We start from the raw sequence: 15798 nt of genomic DNA on the forward strand, positions 1-15798 counted from the left end.
ACTAAGTAACGGCTGAGTCAGCAAGCAGCGCAGCTAAAAGCATGTTGATTTATAATCCAGAAAGAACGGCTGACCGTTGATGCCCCGCTTCCTACTGATCCCACACACTGCTTCCTGTCTGAAGTAATTCACCGAAGGAGTAGTATTACATTACATAGTACGCAAGTGTGACAGGGGGACTCTTACCTAGCGAACGTCCAGAAAATAAAATGATGGACTCCTGGTTGTTTGCCATCACTTCATCATTTCATCCTATAAGTTATTTGTGTTTTGTTAAGCCCTGCAATGGTGAAGTGCAGCCCTTTCAAACAGTCAACTCCGTCTTTGTCTCTCCGTGATTGTTGCCTTGAATCAAAAGTCTATCAACATTAGTCCTTGTCTAACGCAAAAAAACATTCCTAGTTTTCATGGAGTTAGTAGGAAGTGGTAGCGATATGTGGCAGGAAGTAAAGACATAAAAGAGATAAAACTGTTACTGGTTACAGTGATGCCACTAAATTCTAAGTCCTGATCAAATAAATACTTTAGTTAAGCATTAAAGGACAACCTACAAGTTATCTGGTACACTCTGATCCAAAGCATCTTGAACCCTTTTTTTTCTCTGCCTTCCAGTGTGTCCTCTGCTCCCTGAATCTGTGACATTTTTACTTCAAAATATAATATATTTTCCTCACACTGAAATATGAGCTCAAATATGCGTTTCTGCACTAGTCATCTCATAAACAGTTCATTTCTAAATGTAAAACTAGGTGGTCAGGAAAGGGAATAACGATCTGTCAAAACAGCGCTCAGGTCCACAAAGCGGGCTTTCAGTGCGGAGGGGCCGGTATGTAAAGTATATAATTGCGCGCACTGTTTAACATTTATTACATTCAGTACACCATTGCGGTTTGTTTGTCGTAACATACCGGGCAAACAGAGTTAATGTGTGCCTTAGCAAATATTTGCAGCACTATATCAAATTCAGCTGCCGAATTAGGATATCAGAGAGGCCAAACAGGGTCGTGTTTGAAATAACAGAGTCGTTGGGGCATCCGCTGCTCCGCACACAGATTGCCCTATCACACGAGTTGCTGAAGTGTTTGCACACAGAGCTTTGCCGCCGGCAGGCTTACATATCACACTGTGCCTTATTAAGAGCTTTAACAAAATCTGGCTTTCACCCCCCCCCCCCCCCAAACTCAGCCACCAGTCCGAGGGCAGCCGTCTTCTTCAGGACCTCGGTTTGTACGCAGCCCCGAATAAACAGCGAGTCTCCTAAACGGTTTGGGGGCAGTGTGCGTGTGCTCGACAGATAAAAGGCGGCAATGCAGATGTTATTGCGCCGCTGAATAACTCATGGCAGAAACGGTCTGAAGGGATATGTTTTTTTCCCTTTAACTGGTGTAGGAGATCAGACACACTCAGCTTTATTGGATGTCATGCCCTGAAGTGATTCGATTTTATCTTTCAACATATTGCACTACCCATTTGGATGTGCACCACAAAATCCCATTATTCCAATAAAATTCAGAGAGCGACTTGTATTCAAAAAGTTTTTTTCCCCCTAGAAAAATGTCCTTTACAACCACGTATTATATGGTACAGCTGGCAGACAGACAAGGCCTTTATTTTCATGCTTAAGTAACGAGTGGCGGTCCATGGGAGTGAACCAATGACCCATGAATTGATAATCTCCAGCTGCACGCTGACCCGCTAAAATGACTTCAGCGAAATCCTATTCTGGGTGTAGCCCACAACTCCTGTCCTATTCCTTCAGTCACCAAAATAGAGGAATTCATTTTATTATAGCACGCTGGGAATTCCCCCCCTTGCATTTCCGCCGCAGCTCTTGACCTCCCGCTCTCCATTGTACGTGCGAGGAGAGAGAGAGAAGGTCCGGGGCCACAGTAGCCCGCGCAGCGCTGCACCCGGCTGACAGATCGCCTCGCCGTGCCCTCGCCTGCTCCGTCTGCACTGCGGCTCCATTGTTCCGCCCTCTCAGGCCGAGCCGCGTGGCAACTCCACACCATTGTGCCTGACAGACCTGCAACCTGATATGGTGGCAGCAGGCGCCGCCGCCCGACTCCCCCCGTCCCTCTGGGATGCTCAGTGTACATGGGTGTGTGCGACTCAGGATTTACTCAGAAAACACTTCTGGTTATAAACATAACCACAAGAAAAGTGTAAATAACGTCAACAACTTAATCTCAACGAGGGGCTTTTAGCAATCAGAACCATGCAGGTGGTTCACTGTTGCTTTATCCAAACCTGGGACTCCAGTACAGCAGGACGTATGTGTAAAAAGGCCCGACGCTCCCATTTAGCAGCAAGCTACACTCTCGCAGTCACATCTTCAATGCAACAAGCGGAAGACTGACATCTTATCTCACCTCCACAGAGAAATGGAAAAAAAAAAAAAAACCTGAGCCTGAAGAAGCCAAAAGCACAGACACAACACAACAGCACAATGTACATCAAAGCAAGCCCCAACCAAGCTGAGCATGCCGGTTGTGTGTCGCTAAGGAATACTCCTCTTTTTATGTAACACACAGATGATTAAAGAGTTCAACACAGCAAGCAGACTAATGACTCCGCTGGGTTGCAGGGGAACTCGGGAGAGAAGAAGCAGGGGCGTCTGGAGAATACTTGCCGAAACAGGGATAGGTTCTAAAATATACAAATTTATTCATCAGAAAGCAGTGTTTTTATGTCATTGATGTGTGCGCATGTGAGCATGTGCAGGTGGCAGAGAGTGAATGTGAGCAAGGAAGGCGGAGGGGGGGAGATAAGGGGGAAGAAGAGATAGGGAGTCTGATAGTATCAGCCCTCTTTGAGCAAAAAAATATCAAGCAGCCGGTTACAAGCACCCTAAAAAGAAATTGCGAATCCATGCGAAGCCATAGTGTTACCATCACTTTCTGCATCTTTGCATTTTCTCCAATAATTGAATGGATATTTTACATGTAATTAATAGTTTATCTTGAACTATTTGAACAGGTCTGAGGGGAGTTTTTTTCTTTGGTTAATGGAACATGGTCTCAACACATGTCAGATTGTTTTTATTCCACTGGATAAATGGACACCATTGAGGCCCTTGTAAGAGGTGACAAAGTGATGGATGGCTGTGCGCTCTCCGGGATGAAGTGCAGGAATTATTGACAGTCTCTATAGGAGGAGGAATTATTGACCACTACCTAGTGGCAAAGGGTAATCAAATGAGATTAACAAAAAAACAAAACATTTTCCGGCATAGAACGTGTAACATTTGACCCTTTAACATCAGGAGCATAAAGATAAAACTTCTATCAGCAGCCACCTGGTGGGGGTTACGTCTCGATAAAACACTGAGAAAATAGGCTTTCATAAAACCGCACATTCATTAAACAAAAATTGCATCAACAGCCATTAAAATGACTCAAAGCTCAAGTGTTGCCTTCTTTTCCCATGACGAATACATTATATTATAGTCAATTAAAGCAATTCAAATTAACAGCTCAACACACATCTCAAAACCCCCCAAACTGGTAGCCAGCGTCCCTCAAAGGAAACGTTTTGTATTTGTAAGCTGTGTGACTGTTGTGATCGTCTGTCTGCGTCTCCCTCTGTCAGCCATCCATTTTCTATACCTGCTCATCAGAGTATTGGGAGGCTGAAAGCTGGCCCACACATTGCGCGAATTGGGAGAGTTATTGTTACCTTGTTTGATGGATGGTGTTTTTATTGTTCCATCTATGCAATCAATACATATTTATCTTTGTTAAACCTGCGCGTGTGAATTCAAATGTTTGTCTTGAACAAGTGCACCTTGAATTCCCCTCTATTGTTGACATCCTTCTGACGCTGTTGCAAACCATTGTGCCCTGAGAGGAAACGCATTTCCTCCGTATATTAAGGTGCTATTTTTACAGGTAGCCAGTAGACTAGAATAAGATACAGGGTGATACGTTAAAAAGGAACACAAACTATTTAGAAAAATGGCAATAATTAAACAAAGTAGTACCAGGTGACACTGATGAATGATGTAAATCGTGACATGGCAAGTTATAGAACAAACCTAGAATTTAAACATAATACAAAACACTCTGCCAGTACAAAATGGCTTTAATTCCACTTAATATGTATTGAATATACAATCATTTTTTCAAGAGTGACAACTTTTAAATACAAATCTTTTTACTTGTCCATATAAGATCTCATTCCATCTGATTCCATTCAAATAAACTCAATCTAGAGATTGATTAATTTCCGATGCATATCCACAAGAGAGCTTTGCCCCCCCGGCACCTCTCTAGGCCTCTTTTAGAAATCCAACATAATACCCAGAACATACATCCTTTTAGGGGAAGAGATGCTCATCCCTGGATACGGCATTGAAATAGTAAATGCAAATCCACGGTTACTCCCCGTGCGTGCCATCCAGCAGGGATGACAACATAAACAATGGTGCCGATAGTTGTTCGAACCAGTGGCACGTTGCTACAGTATTGTTGGGATTAGCATGGTAATCTCAAGGCCCCAAAAGATCAATGTAGATCAGATAGATACGTATTTGTTACTATATCACGGAACGCACCTCCCTATTATCCTGGACAAGCAGGTTGATATATTAAGTTGACCAAGAAATTATAAAAGAGACAATGCAGAGGAGGATCATACCCAAGAAAAGACTGAGGAAGAGGAAAGAAAAATAAGAGCTTGTGTTCGTCTGGACGGGCAGAAGGCCTACAGAGCTTGGCAGGAGTCCCGCTTCTGACAGCAGCTGTGGCCTCAGTTTTATATCTTAAGGTGATGCCTTGACTCCGCACCAGCCCCTCCATCTCAAGCTTCCGTGTTTTCAATCAGAGGGGACCATGAATTATTGTCAGCAGTAATCACAGCTGTCCATTGCGGGCCTGCTGAGGGGTTCCGAGCTGTCCTGGTGCATCTAGTCACTCTGCACCGTGGCACCTCGGATATGGGCACTGAGAAAGACCCGCAAGCGGTCCAAGGCACAACACAAAAGTTTAAAAAGAGGTTCTGTTTACCCAAGAACCCGAAGCAAATGAAAACGATCTGCTGTATGAGACCATTGAAGTCCCACTTAAAGGAATAGTTCACCTCGAAATGTGAATGCAAATTCAGTCATGAAACATCTATTTCTATGGATGCTAATATTTAACTTTGCCATCAGCCTTCACCTTTTTTCAGCTCCATAAAAATTGCAAAGATCATTGTCCTTGCACCAAGAAATACATGAACGAGGCGAATTGAATCCTTGTTCTCCTCAATAGTTTAGAAGGAAGCTCACTAATGTTTATTTTTCATTCTAAATTCGGTTCTGGTGATAAGGGGGCGAGTTATTAGCTAGTGAATATTACACTTTTGGTAAACAATATATTTTATTTTATAATTTAACAAAATGACAGACTGTACATCTGTGATCAAACACGATTCTTCTTCTTTTTGTTTCTTCTTCGTAGTTTCTTTTCATTCTATCCGTGAATGAAACGTGAGACTTTTCACTAAACGCTGGCACAGCCCTCCTCCCTTAAGTCACACAGCAGACAAAGTGGGTTTCCCCCTCTTTCTTCAGTCCGCAAAATTCATCTGGCTCCCTTGGCAAGCTTCCCGGGTAATTGTGGCACGCCTTGTGTTTTTCACGACAGCACTGTTATTTTGCTGTGAAAACTCTCGGCATGGGGTGGCACACCCACCTCTGGCAAGCCACTGCTGTCACAGCCGATCAGCAGAGAGCAGCCTTCTCTTTCAATTAGCCTTGTCTGTCCGAGAACGGGGCCAGGAGCACCAGGCGCAGCAACGCGGGCACCCGGCGAAGGAACCGGCGAGGAGAGCAGGTGGGAGGAGACGGGAGAGCTAGAGTAAGTAAGCCCCAAAACTCCAAACTGGGACTGAAATACTCCTCCACTGCTGTGTTCTAAGTCCCTCCGTACCAGAAAGGGCTCCGCCGCGGCACGTCACGGTAAACACGGGCAGGCTCCATGGAAACACGGCCATTTGGCAGAAAAGCACGGGATGAGATATGGCACCAATGAGGCAGATAATTCCCTGAATAACTATATCTTCCCCCTCATGTGCTATCGCGGCGATAAAGAGAGCGTGCATGTGTGTGAGAGAGAGAGAGAGATTTATGTGGCACTAATCAAGACATAATTTAGAGGATGTTTGGGGAGCTCATGAACAGCGTGGAAGGGGCTTGAGGAGGAGCACCGAGGCCCTGGAGTTAAAAGAGAAAAAGGGTGGCAGCCATGCCCCTAGGTTGTTTGTCACAAATGCCACATCCAGGTGGGATTTGCAGCGTTGCACCCTTGCCAGCGTCTTTCTCTCAGTGGAAAGAGCCCGGGGGGGGGGGGGAATGGTAAACATGGACAGCTGTAACACAAGCACTAAAGTCCCCGTGGGCTCAGTGCCAGTGGGAAGCACTGTATTGATAACCTTATCAAGTCGGTGGACATTCTTAGCATTCAGAGTACTTGCAGATTCAGTTCTGCCAATTTCGAGGCAACCTGACTGGATGGAAAACTGTGCCCTGTTAATTCACCAACGCGTGCTGAATAAAAGTAGGAAGCCACAGAGAAGTGAAGGACTATCTGCTCCCACTTTGCAAGCGTCATTTTTTCCTTTGTTGAAGAAATGCGCTACTTTAATGAGAATCATGTGTTTAAAGCAGAAGGGCCGTTGTACCTTTAAAACCAGCAGCTCTGTCACCAGCTCACTGGACTCTGGAAAACCCATCACTGACTAGAACTTGTAAAACTTTAATGAGAGTAGAGCAAAGTACTTATCACGTGTCTGTCATTTTCCATAATACCCTTTATTATAGAATACGAATTAGAACAGCATTATTATGTTAACAAAACACTCTAACAAGTGCAAGATCCATTAAGTTATTCTGGACCTCTATTTTGGTCTATTTTATGACATGATCTTCATCAGCAGAGGGAAGTGGCCCAGTTGTCATAAAATATTGAAAAGTCCATTTTCTTTGAGAAATTCCAAGCTTGACAAGAAGTGCTCATACCTTTTGAGGAACTGAGATCCGATCAACTGTAGACAAAAAAAAAAGATATCTGCCGATAAAGATGACCGAGAGCCACGGAACAGTGGTTCCCGGGGCAATAATAAGCCTTTGAGCGGTCCAGAAACATCGTTGTAGCACTAGTGTGGCCTCAACGTGGAGACGCACGCACTGTGACAAATCCAGGCTCAAACAGAAATGCTCGTACATATTGGTATTTTATATCAGAGCCACTGCAGGGAACAAGACAAGGCATTTGTGCCATTGATAAGGATAGGAGACACTTTAGTGAAATGATAATGCTATTAGCAGTCAGAATGTAATTATATTAGTTGTGCAATGTAATACCACAGAGCAAATTTATTAAGACAGTTACTACTAATATCACAGCACATAGTGTTACGATTTTGAAGTAACATGAATGACTGTACAATTTCTTTTTCATTGTTGGCTGGACTTCAAGAATGGCCAAACTCTCAAATCCAGATGCTTTCTCATTTCTCTTGGGGATATGACTCTGTCTCTTTGTTCTTCTGCCATTGTTGGAGACTTGTTGGAGATTGAATTTGTAGTTGTCATGCTGACTAGAACATGAAAGAAACATCTAATCTACTGTACGTGTGTGAAAAGTCCAGATTGAAAAGTATAATGCAGCCCATGTCAGGAATATCACGTTACATGCATTTTTGTTTGATATTTTGTGTGGCTACATATGCAATACCCTCCGATAAAGAGGATATTGAGAGAAAAGGGTCTTCTTAAAAGGCGATATAAATGTGTTGTAAAGGCAGAGAATGAAGGACAACATCTTCTCTCGCCGTTCCAGCTGACGTGCGGGATGGGGGCCCCTTCGGTGAGGGCTGTTGTCAGCCGAGACAAACTGCAGCTCCTGGGAGTGCCCCAGATCTGACAGAAACCTCCCCCTCCATCAGTCACGTCATCTGAGTCAGTGAAGGAGTCTGCGCCCTGCTCGCGGTCACACTAACCAGGAGACACAAGCTGTTCCTCTCCAGGTGCTCATTAATGCACTTGTCCTTGATACCTCCACCGTGGAACAACACAAAGACACAAACACATGCCTGCCGTGTTCTAATTACGCGCGCACACTTGCAGGGATGTACATCGCGCATTTTGCTAAGAGACTTGCAAATGTCAAACTACGGCGGATGCCCCTCTACTTCGCCCTCCTCCTCCTCCTGCTGCTGCTCCTGGCTTTTTAAAAATTTTGGGGAAAATACGCACCGATAGGGACTGTTGTTGTGAAGCAGAAAGTCGCAGAGTGAAAGTAATGCTACATAAAAGAAGGTTTGAGGGGGGGGCGTTGGCGACCGCTGGTAAAAGAGAGAGCCGGCTCAGGAGTAGAGAGCCGGGCTGGAGGAATTCATCAAGCCTCCTCAACAATTAGCATATGCTCCTAATTATCATAAGAAACCAATCCAACCCAACACCAGTCCAGAGTGTGACTTGCCATCCCTCTACATTACCACCCATCCCACTGAAAAATGATGAGCACGGATGACCCCGGTATTGTCTTATACTTCTCCTCTCCGAGGCCTGCTTGACCGTACCTCCGATGTTCCTTTTTTCCATTAAGCAGTTAAGCCAGACAGTTAATTATCCGGGAGCAGGGAGGCCGGGTGTCTTTGCTGGCTGCGATAACGATATGCTTTGCTGGGCACAGAATGAAGAGGGCCGCCCCACAGGGACCCGTGCTGATGTCAGGCAATCTTTCAAAAAAAAGGCCCAGGCAATTAGATGCACCAGTGCTACAAGGGATGACTGGTGTTATTGAGGATACTGGCTAGCTCCCCTAATGGGGGTATTTAGGGCAATTATGATAAAGATGTCAGGGCAACCTCCCCATGACTGCTGCTTTTACAAGAGGTGCCTCTAAGTGCAAGATCACAGAGTAGAAATAAGGAGTGACTAAAGACGTGGCCAGTCCCGTGTGGAAGTCTTGCCACCAGCAGAACTGCACTTAAGACTCGTCTCATGTGGAAAATGCTGTCCAGAGGTGCTAAATGGGCTAATCTGCCCTCACAGTTGAGGTTTATGGGAATTTTGGAGTCTATTATGACAGTCTCAAGAAAATAAACACTCCAGTGCTCAATTAAAGAGTAAAGCCGGGCTGATTTGTTTCCATTTAGTATCATACATTCAACACATGTGGGCCAGTGAGAGTTTGAAGCCAGTTATTATTTAATGGACGAGGGAAGCTGACCATCTGCAAGGTAGCAGAGACCCACAAAGGGGCCTTTCATGTGCACGCTGTTGTGCACTGCTTGTGTGTGAATTGTTTCCATGCACACGTTTACTTCAGTCAACAACTTTCCAACCACAGGCTTCAACACCTCACATCAAAGTTACACCTCAGGGACACAACCAAGAGCTACTGGTCACCGCACACACACACCTTTAACCGGCCAGCCCAATTGCAATGTTAGCATATGCCATCCACATGGCTGGCATGACACCAAACACGCACCGAATGATGTTTGAAGTAAGTTCAAAGCAGAAGAAAAGTGCAACGTGGAAGCGGCACGTATCCTCTTTCCTCCTTAAAAAGAGCCAAACAGCTGGCCATGTTCTTGCAAAGTGTTCAGTACATTTCCATGATTGTTGTTTTACCGTGTCTGTGGATAATGCACCGTGAAGTCCCTCTCTCTGTAATAACCTCTCCGGATAGACATTAGATAGTCAGGAAACAGCAATCCCCAATACAGATGGAGAAAAGCTCTTCAGTGAAGCACATTCCAGAGGTAAGTGTTTCTTTCTGTTGTAGTTCCTGAAACCGAGTCATACAGTATTTAGGAGAGACTGGAGGGATTATATATGAAGTTTATTGCACGAGCCTCTCATTGTTATACTCTAATGAAGGATGCTGTGAGAGGAAAATTATGCAGATAAGAGTAAAGCTTAATAAACCCAAAATCATGTTTTTTAGCCATATTAGCATGGAAATGTCGGCCAGTTTATTTTCCACCTACATGTACTGCCATCTGCAGACATTCACGGCCCCCAGAAGATGACACAAGAAGATAACAACTTTGGTGACTACCTGAAAAAAATTCTAAAGTCTAATTCTAAAGGTTTGTCATACAATTACAAGGTAAACCATCGAACAGGATCATGTTGTGGTTGGTCATGTGCTAACATGCTAAAGTCCACATTTATAAGCATGTACAGCCGCACAGCTAGCATGACGTTTAAAAATGTATCATACTATATATGTTCCACTCTCTGTATAGGTATAACAATAATTTACGGTTTGAAAGTGACTTATATGTGTAGAAGTCTCAAACTATGCACTATGCACAAGTGTAAAAGTGATAGCAATCTGCACAATGATAGCACATATACTCATATGGCGGGATTGTCCCTTTTGAATCATTCACAGCCAATCGTTTCATATCTTGCTGGACCCGCGCTGCTTATCGCCATGCTACCAAAGCATTCCAGCATCGTAGGCAAATGGTCACGCCTTTCTGAAATAATAGCCAATCAATCAGGTCAAGTTTGCCCTTCTGGAGCCACAAGCCTCCGTTCTACCCGGCCATCACTCATTCCCCACCTCTGTCTGTACCTCCCGCCTATTTCCACACCGTCTCTTTCACTTCACGGAGCTAACACAATGACTTATTGTGTTTTCCAACTTAATTCCCCTTGATGTTTGCTTTCCAACTCCCTCATTCGCCTGGGAGTTACAATCCCGCCTGTCGATCTTCCATTACAATAGCTGGAGAATTAACTCCAAATGTTTGGCAAAAGCAAACGGAGAAAAAAAAAACTTTGAATTTGGATCTTAATAATGTTCTGCCTGTTGACGTTTATCAGTGACATTTATTGTAAAATGAATATATGTTCTCATTCAACACCTCCAGAGAGGTTTCTAATTCACTACATGATCTGCACTGGGCAATTTAAAAGTTTCCATGCAGTCTTCTACACAAGGTCAGTGAAAACGAGGAGCTCATGACAAATTGCCACTTGTGCAAACAACATTTATAATGCCGGTAATGTGTGGAGGTACATTGTCCTCTTGGGCGTGAGGATTCATCCTAGTGTAATAAAAATGAAACAAAAGTCAAAGCTTTTCCCAACAGGGTGCTTGAACTGTAGAAGGTCACCTTTAAGGCTGCGAGTGTTTACACAACCCAGAAGGAGATTTAACGAAGCATCAGTTTGACTGTCTGAGTGATTAAATGTTGTTTTTTTTCTATCATGAGCTGTATATTGTAGATTTGCCATGTGATTTTGGGGAAAGCTTCTTTACCCTTCACATATTGTCACAGGTGTAGAGAGATGGGACTGTTAACGTCTAATTTACCTTAACATCAAACAATTTATCCATCAATTAAAACCTTGCAAATTGCAGTGTATGAGTTCCACTGAGTTCCATTCGAAAGGGGCGTTTCCATTAATGCAAATGTGCAATGAAGAGCGTTGCCTCGAGGTGTGGACAGAAGACCAGCGTGACTCCAGCTGTAGTGATCGATGGGTGGCTTGACAGTGTGTTGTTCTGTGATGTATTGGAAGAAGGATCCCACTGTGACTCCCTCTCAAAACACCCTATGCGTCATTGTCTGCAGACGGCGAAAGGAAGATGTGTGACCAAGTAATACTGTGAGTTTGAGCGAGTTGGTGTAACGGAAGGGTAAAAAGTTGCGCGTGCTCGGATGTGTGTCTGTGAGCGTGTGTTCACAAACATCAGGAGTGAAAATCACTCACCTTTGCTACACAAGCTCCTCTCCTCCGTTGTTTTCTAATCCATCTTTGGTCAACAAAAGAAGAGGCAGAGAGAGAGAGAGGGAGAGAGTGAGAACAAGACCCGGCAGCCTTTTACCGGAAGGACCCGGAAGGGTTTGGAGCCCTGAAAAATAAGGCTAATTTGAAGGTCATTTAAAGAGCGCCAGGCGGTGCAGCTCTGGAGGGGGGCCTCTGAACAAGTGCAGGGGGAGCGGCTCGGGTTGCACCGCTGTGAGGTAGGCGCTCCGACGCTCTCCCTGGTGCTCTTCATCAATCTCTCCCATCCACCGAGAGCCTCCTCTGACCCACATAGCAGCCAGAGGGAGGGGGTTGCCTTTCTTCCATTATTAATACCACTGCATCACACAACCTGCACTTACCTGAACCAAGACAGCAGAGGAGCCACAAAGGTCAAAGAACCATAGGCAGACATTTTGCCTCTAATTCCCATTCACAGTCAAAGGTAAGAGACAAAAATCCCTCTTTTGATATTCATATTCCCATGGCTTCCATTGGTTTTGGCTGTATGTTCATAGGGATGGAGATTTGAGCCATAAGCGTGAGTGAGTGAATTCAGCTTTAAGCACAAGGCGCTGATGAGACTGCCCAAAGTGCCATATTCAAAGTCCTTTAAAATATTACTGGTTGACTCACTGGACATCAAACGTGCATCTCAGAGTATGCGTTAGAAGCAGGTGAAAGGTTGTGGACCCGTCTGTAGCACAAGTAACTGAACTGAATTGCAGCACTCTGAGTGAGGGAATGGGCAACGTGCAGACTTTTCCCCTGGTTGCCTACAAGATGATATAAGGGAGTTAAAAGGCTGGACTTACAGTGTACCAAAGACAAGGAGCTGCACCACCCCCCCCCCATCGTTGGGATGGGTAATCTTTGTGTTTGAGGGACCAGAGTTACAGACCAAACCCCTCTGCAGCACTTTGAAAACGGCTGGCAAACAGTTGCTGATCCATGTTTTAGCAGCTAAAGCTCGATTGCAGGGCCATTGGAAGCAGATAAAAACTCCCCCATACACATATCTCTCTGTCACAGCGCTGCTAAAACTGCAATTATGAAAAGACGTACACGCCATCAGCAAACAAAACACAGTTATTGGTTTAGTGTGCCATTGTCTAAACAAAGAATGGCAATATATCACCTCCAAAGCGCTGCGTAATCTTTGATTTTGACATTGAATAGAAAGAAGAGAAGGAGATTTAGTGTTGAAACAATAGTAGATTTGCTTTCTGCATATGCTTCAAATTAGGCCAAGGTTTTTGGGTAAGGATAAAAACAAGTTTAAGCCATTCTAAGTCTCCGCCATAGCAGAGAACAATTCACATTTGAATTCCAAACTATTGTTGAACACGGCACTGGCACAGAAAGAGAGCTTATCTCATCGTACTGTGACTATCATGTGTTTGCTGCGGACAGCTTCAGTCAGTTCAAAGGAAGGGGTGCCCGGCTTAAGTGGCTGGCTTTGTTTCTTCTTCTCTACAGCGGCATTACTCGCACAAATACTTTGATTACGCTACAGAACACACATTTCTTATTCTGCGTGCAAATAACACGCTTTATCTGAAGTGCAGCAGATGTGAAGACGTCGGCACAGTGGCTGCGAGTCAGCCTAGGACAACTTTGTTAAAGTGGTAAACCACTCGTATCCTTTCACAGCGATAGACTGATGTGTTTTCACCAAATAAAAAAATAAATAAAACTGTTAAACTCAAGGATGAAACGGGAATATTAGAAAACGGCAGAATTTATTAACTGCAGAATTGCTATAATACCTGGGATAAAGAGCAATTATTATTTTTTGCATGACTATATCAAAAATATGTTGAACACTGTGTATGGTAGACTCTAAAGATCATTTGTTGTGACAGGGGCTGAAGTTCTTTGCTGGGTGGGTGTTTGCGGGTTAGCTAGCACAGGAAGTGGGGACAGCTGTATAAAAATGTAGGTGCTACTTTGCGGTACTAACAAATAACTGTGACATATCTGACAGGCAAAAACGTCTCCAAACAGTTTATGTGTTCATCTGAGAGGCGGATCAGTAAATTGCTTTCTCGCTTTCGCTTCGAGGTAAAATACTCAGTTGGGTAAAATTGTTCATCAAGACTTTATGATAAGTGGTCTCAGTTGCCTTGTTGGCCCATCACTACGTGGGAACAATCACATAACAGACGATGTCTTTAAAAAACTCATTCAATGGATGTTCACACGGAGACATAAATTAAACTAAAAACATTATGAAACAAACATTTAGAAGATGATCAAAGCAGCTGTTTCTTTTTCAGCTCAGTAAGAAGAATGTAACCACCAGTAGTGGGCGTCGTGCTGCATGTGGATAACACTGTAGTGTGGTTTGTTGTTCCGAGCCCCTCTGTGATCACGCTGTTGTGTGGCAAAAGGTTCATGGTACAGCTCGTGCCAAACTCTCGGTCCAATTAGTTGTATCTTGTATTTTTTTTGTAATAAATCGAGCAGCTGTGGTCTGTCCCGTAAGTGTACAGCTTCCACTGGTTCGAAGAGATTTCGCTGTTTACATCTAAAGCTTTGGTCTCACAGGGGAAGTCGACGAGGTTTACTCGTCGACTTACTCGAAGTTTACTTTGGTGTCATTAGAAAAAAAAAGCCTGTCATTTAAATAAGAACAATATTTGACAAAAAAAAAAACGAAGCTTAATGGAACCACCTCTCCTCTGTCTGTCACCGGAAATATTTCAATAAAGTCATTCACCGTTAATGTTTGTCCATGGAAAACTAAGAACTCTGAAAGTCTGAGGTGAACGGGGTAAACATACAGTAAAGGCATGTTTTTCTTCCGCTGGCTGCAGGGTTTGTAGTTAAACCCATACAGAATCAGGAAGCTCTGTGGCTCACGTTTGAAAGGGTTACCTTACAGATCCACTGAGTCCTCACCGAGGCTGAACAGAACAGAAAGGATTTGCAGTGAGCAATACTTAAACTCTAAATCACATGAGTAAAACTCAAATTGTTCACCCAGGTGTCATGGCTCATATTGGGGCAAAGTAATTCCTTACGGTCTGGATTCTCTGGAGCTATTCTACAGCAAGGAGTCATTAATTGAATTACAATGAAACAAAAGGAACAAAGCAAATTTAACAGAAAAAAATGTATGTGTCTAAAGATGTAAAAACACTTCTAACAAATGGCATTTTACTGTACTATAAATTATTGATTCATCCCCCTTTTACAACGTATATATAAAATAATATATTATTAGTTAAATGTTTCAAAAGTAATAGGTGAGCCTATTTCTACCCTAAAGAGAGGATATTTAAAACAGTGCATGCTAAAGCAACTAGCGTGACCTGCTGCTGCTTTCCCACTTGAGTGTTTCATTAAGAGACGGTAACAGTTGGGACTTCAAATGACAAAAAACACCACATTACATGAAAGGCGAGGGTGTCTAAATTTCCCCTTTAAAAGCATTTCACTTCACAGACGCCAGCCTTCTCGAGCCAGACTGAAAACTGCACACGGTGTGCGAAACACAGTTAGATAAGAACCCCCCCGTCCCCCCTTTGCACTGCGTACCACGGGGTCACCGTGCAGCCTCACAGCGTTGTCGGAATAAAACAGAAGAACGGTTAGAAGTGTTTGGCGAGGGTGAGAAATGTTAAGTGCTCACCCTCCACCTCCCATCATCCACACCCACACGCTCCCTTGAATATCCACACACACGCAAACACACACAGATGTCGGCGAGGCCCCTGTCACTGGGTGCCTACTGTGAAAACAGCACACACACACACACACTCACTCACTCACTCCTCTCCTCAACCCCCCTCCCTCTCCCCTCTTCTCTGGACGCCAGCCTGACATACCAGACCTTGTTCGTTAGCACATATTTTTACCCACCGTTACTAAATTAGGAAGCCAGAGGGAGCAAATGGAGTTTGGCTGCCAAGGCAGAAGAAGAAGGGTCTGATGAGGCCTGCGTTTGCTGAGGGCCCATGCCAGCCCGACCAGCTTCATTAAGAGCCACTTGGGTTTCAGAAATAGAAGCCCAACAGGGACGGGGGCCAAAA

The sequence above is a fragment of the Gasterosteus aculeatus genome, chromosome X (genome assembly GCF_964276395.1).
Source record: "Gasterosteus aculeatus chromosome X, fGasAcu3.hap1.1, whole genome shotgun sequence".
Classification (NCBI taxonomy): domain Eukaryota; kingdom Metazoa; phylum Chordata; class Actinopteri; order Perciformes; family Gasterosteidae; genus Gasterosteus; species Gasterosteus aculeatus.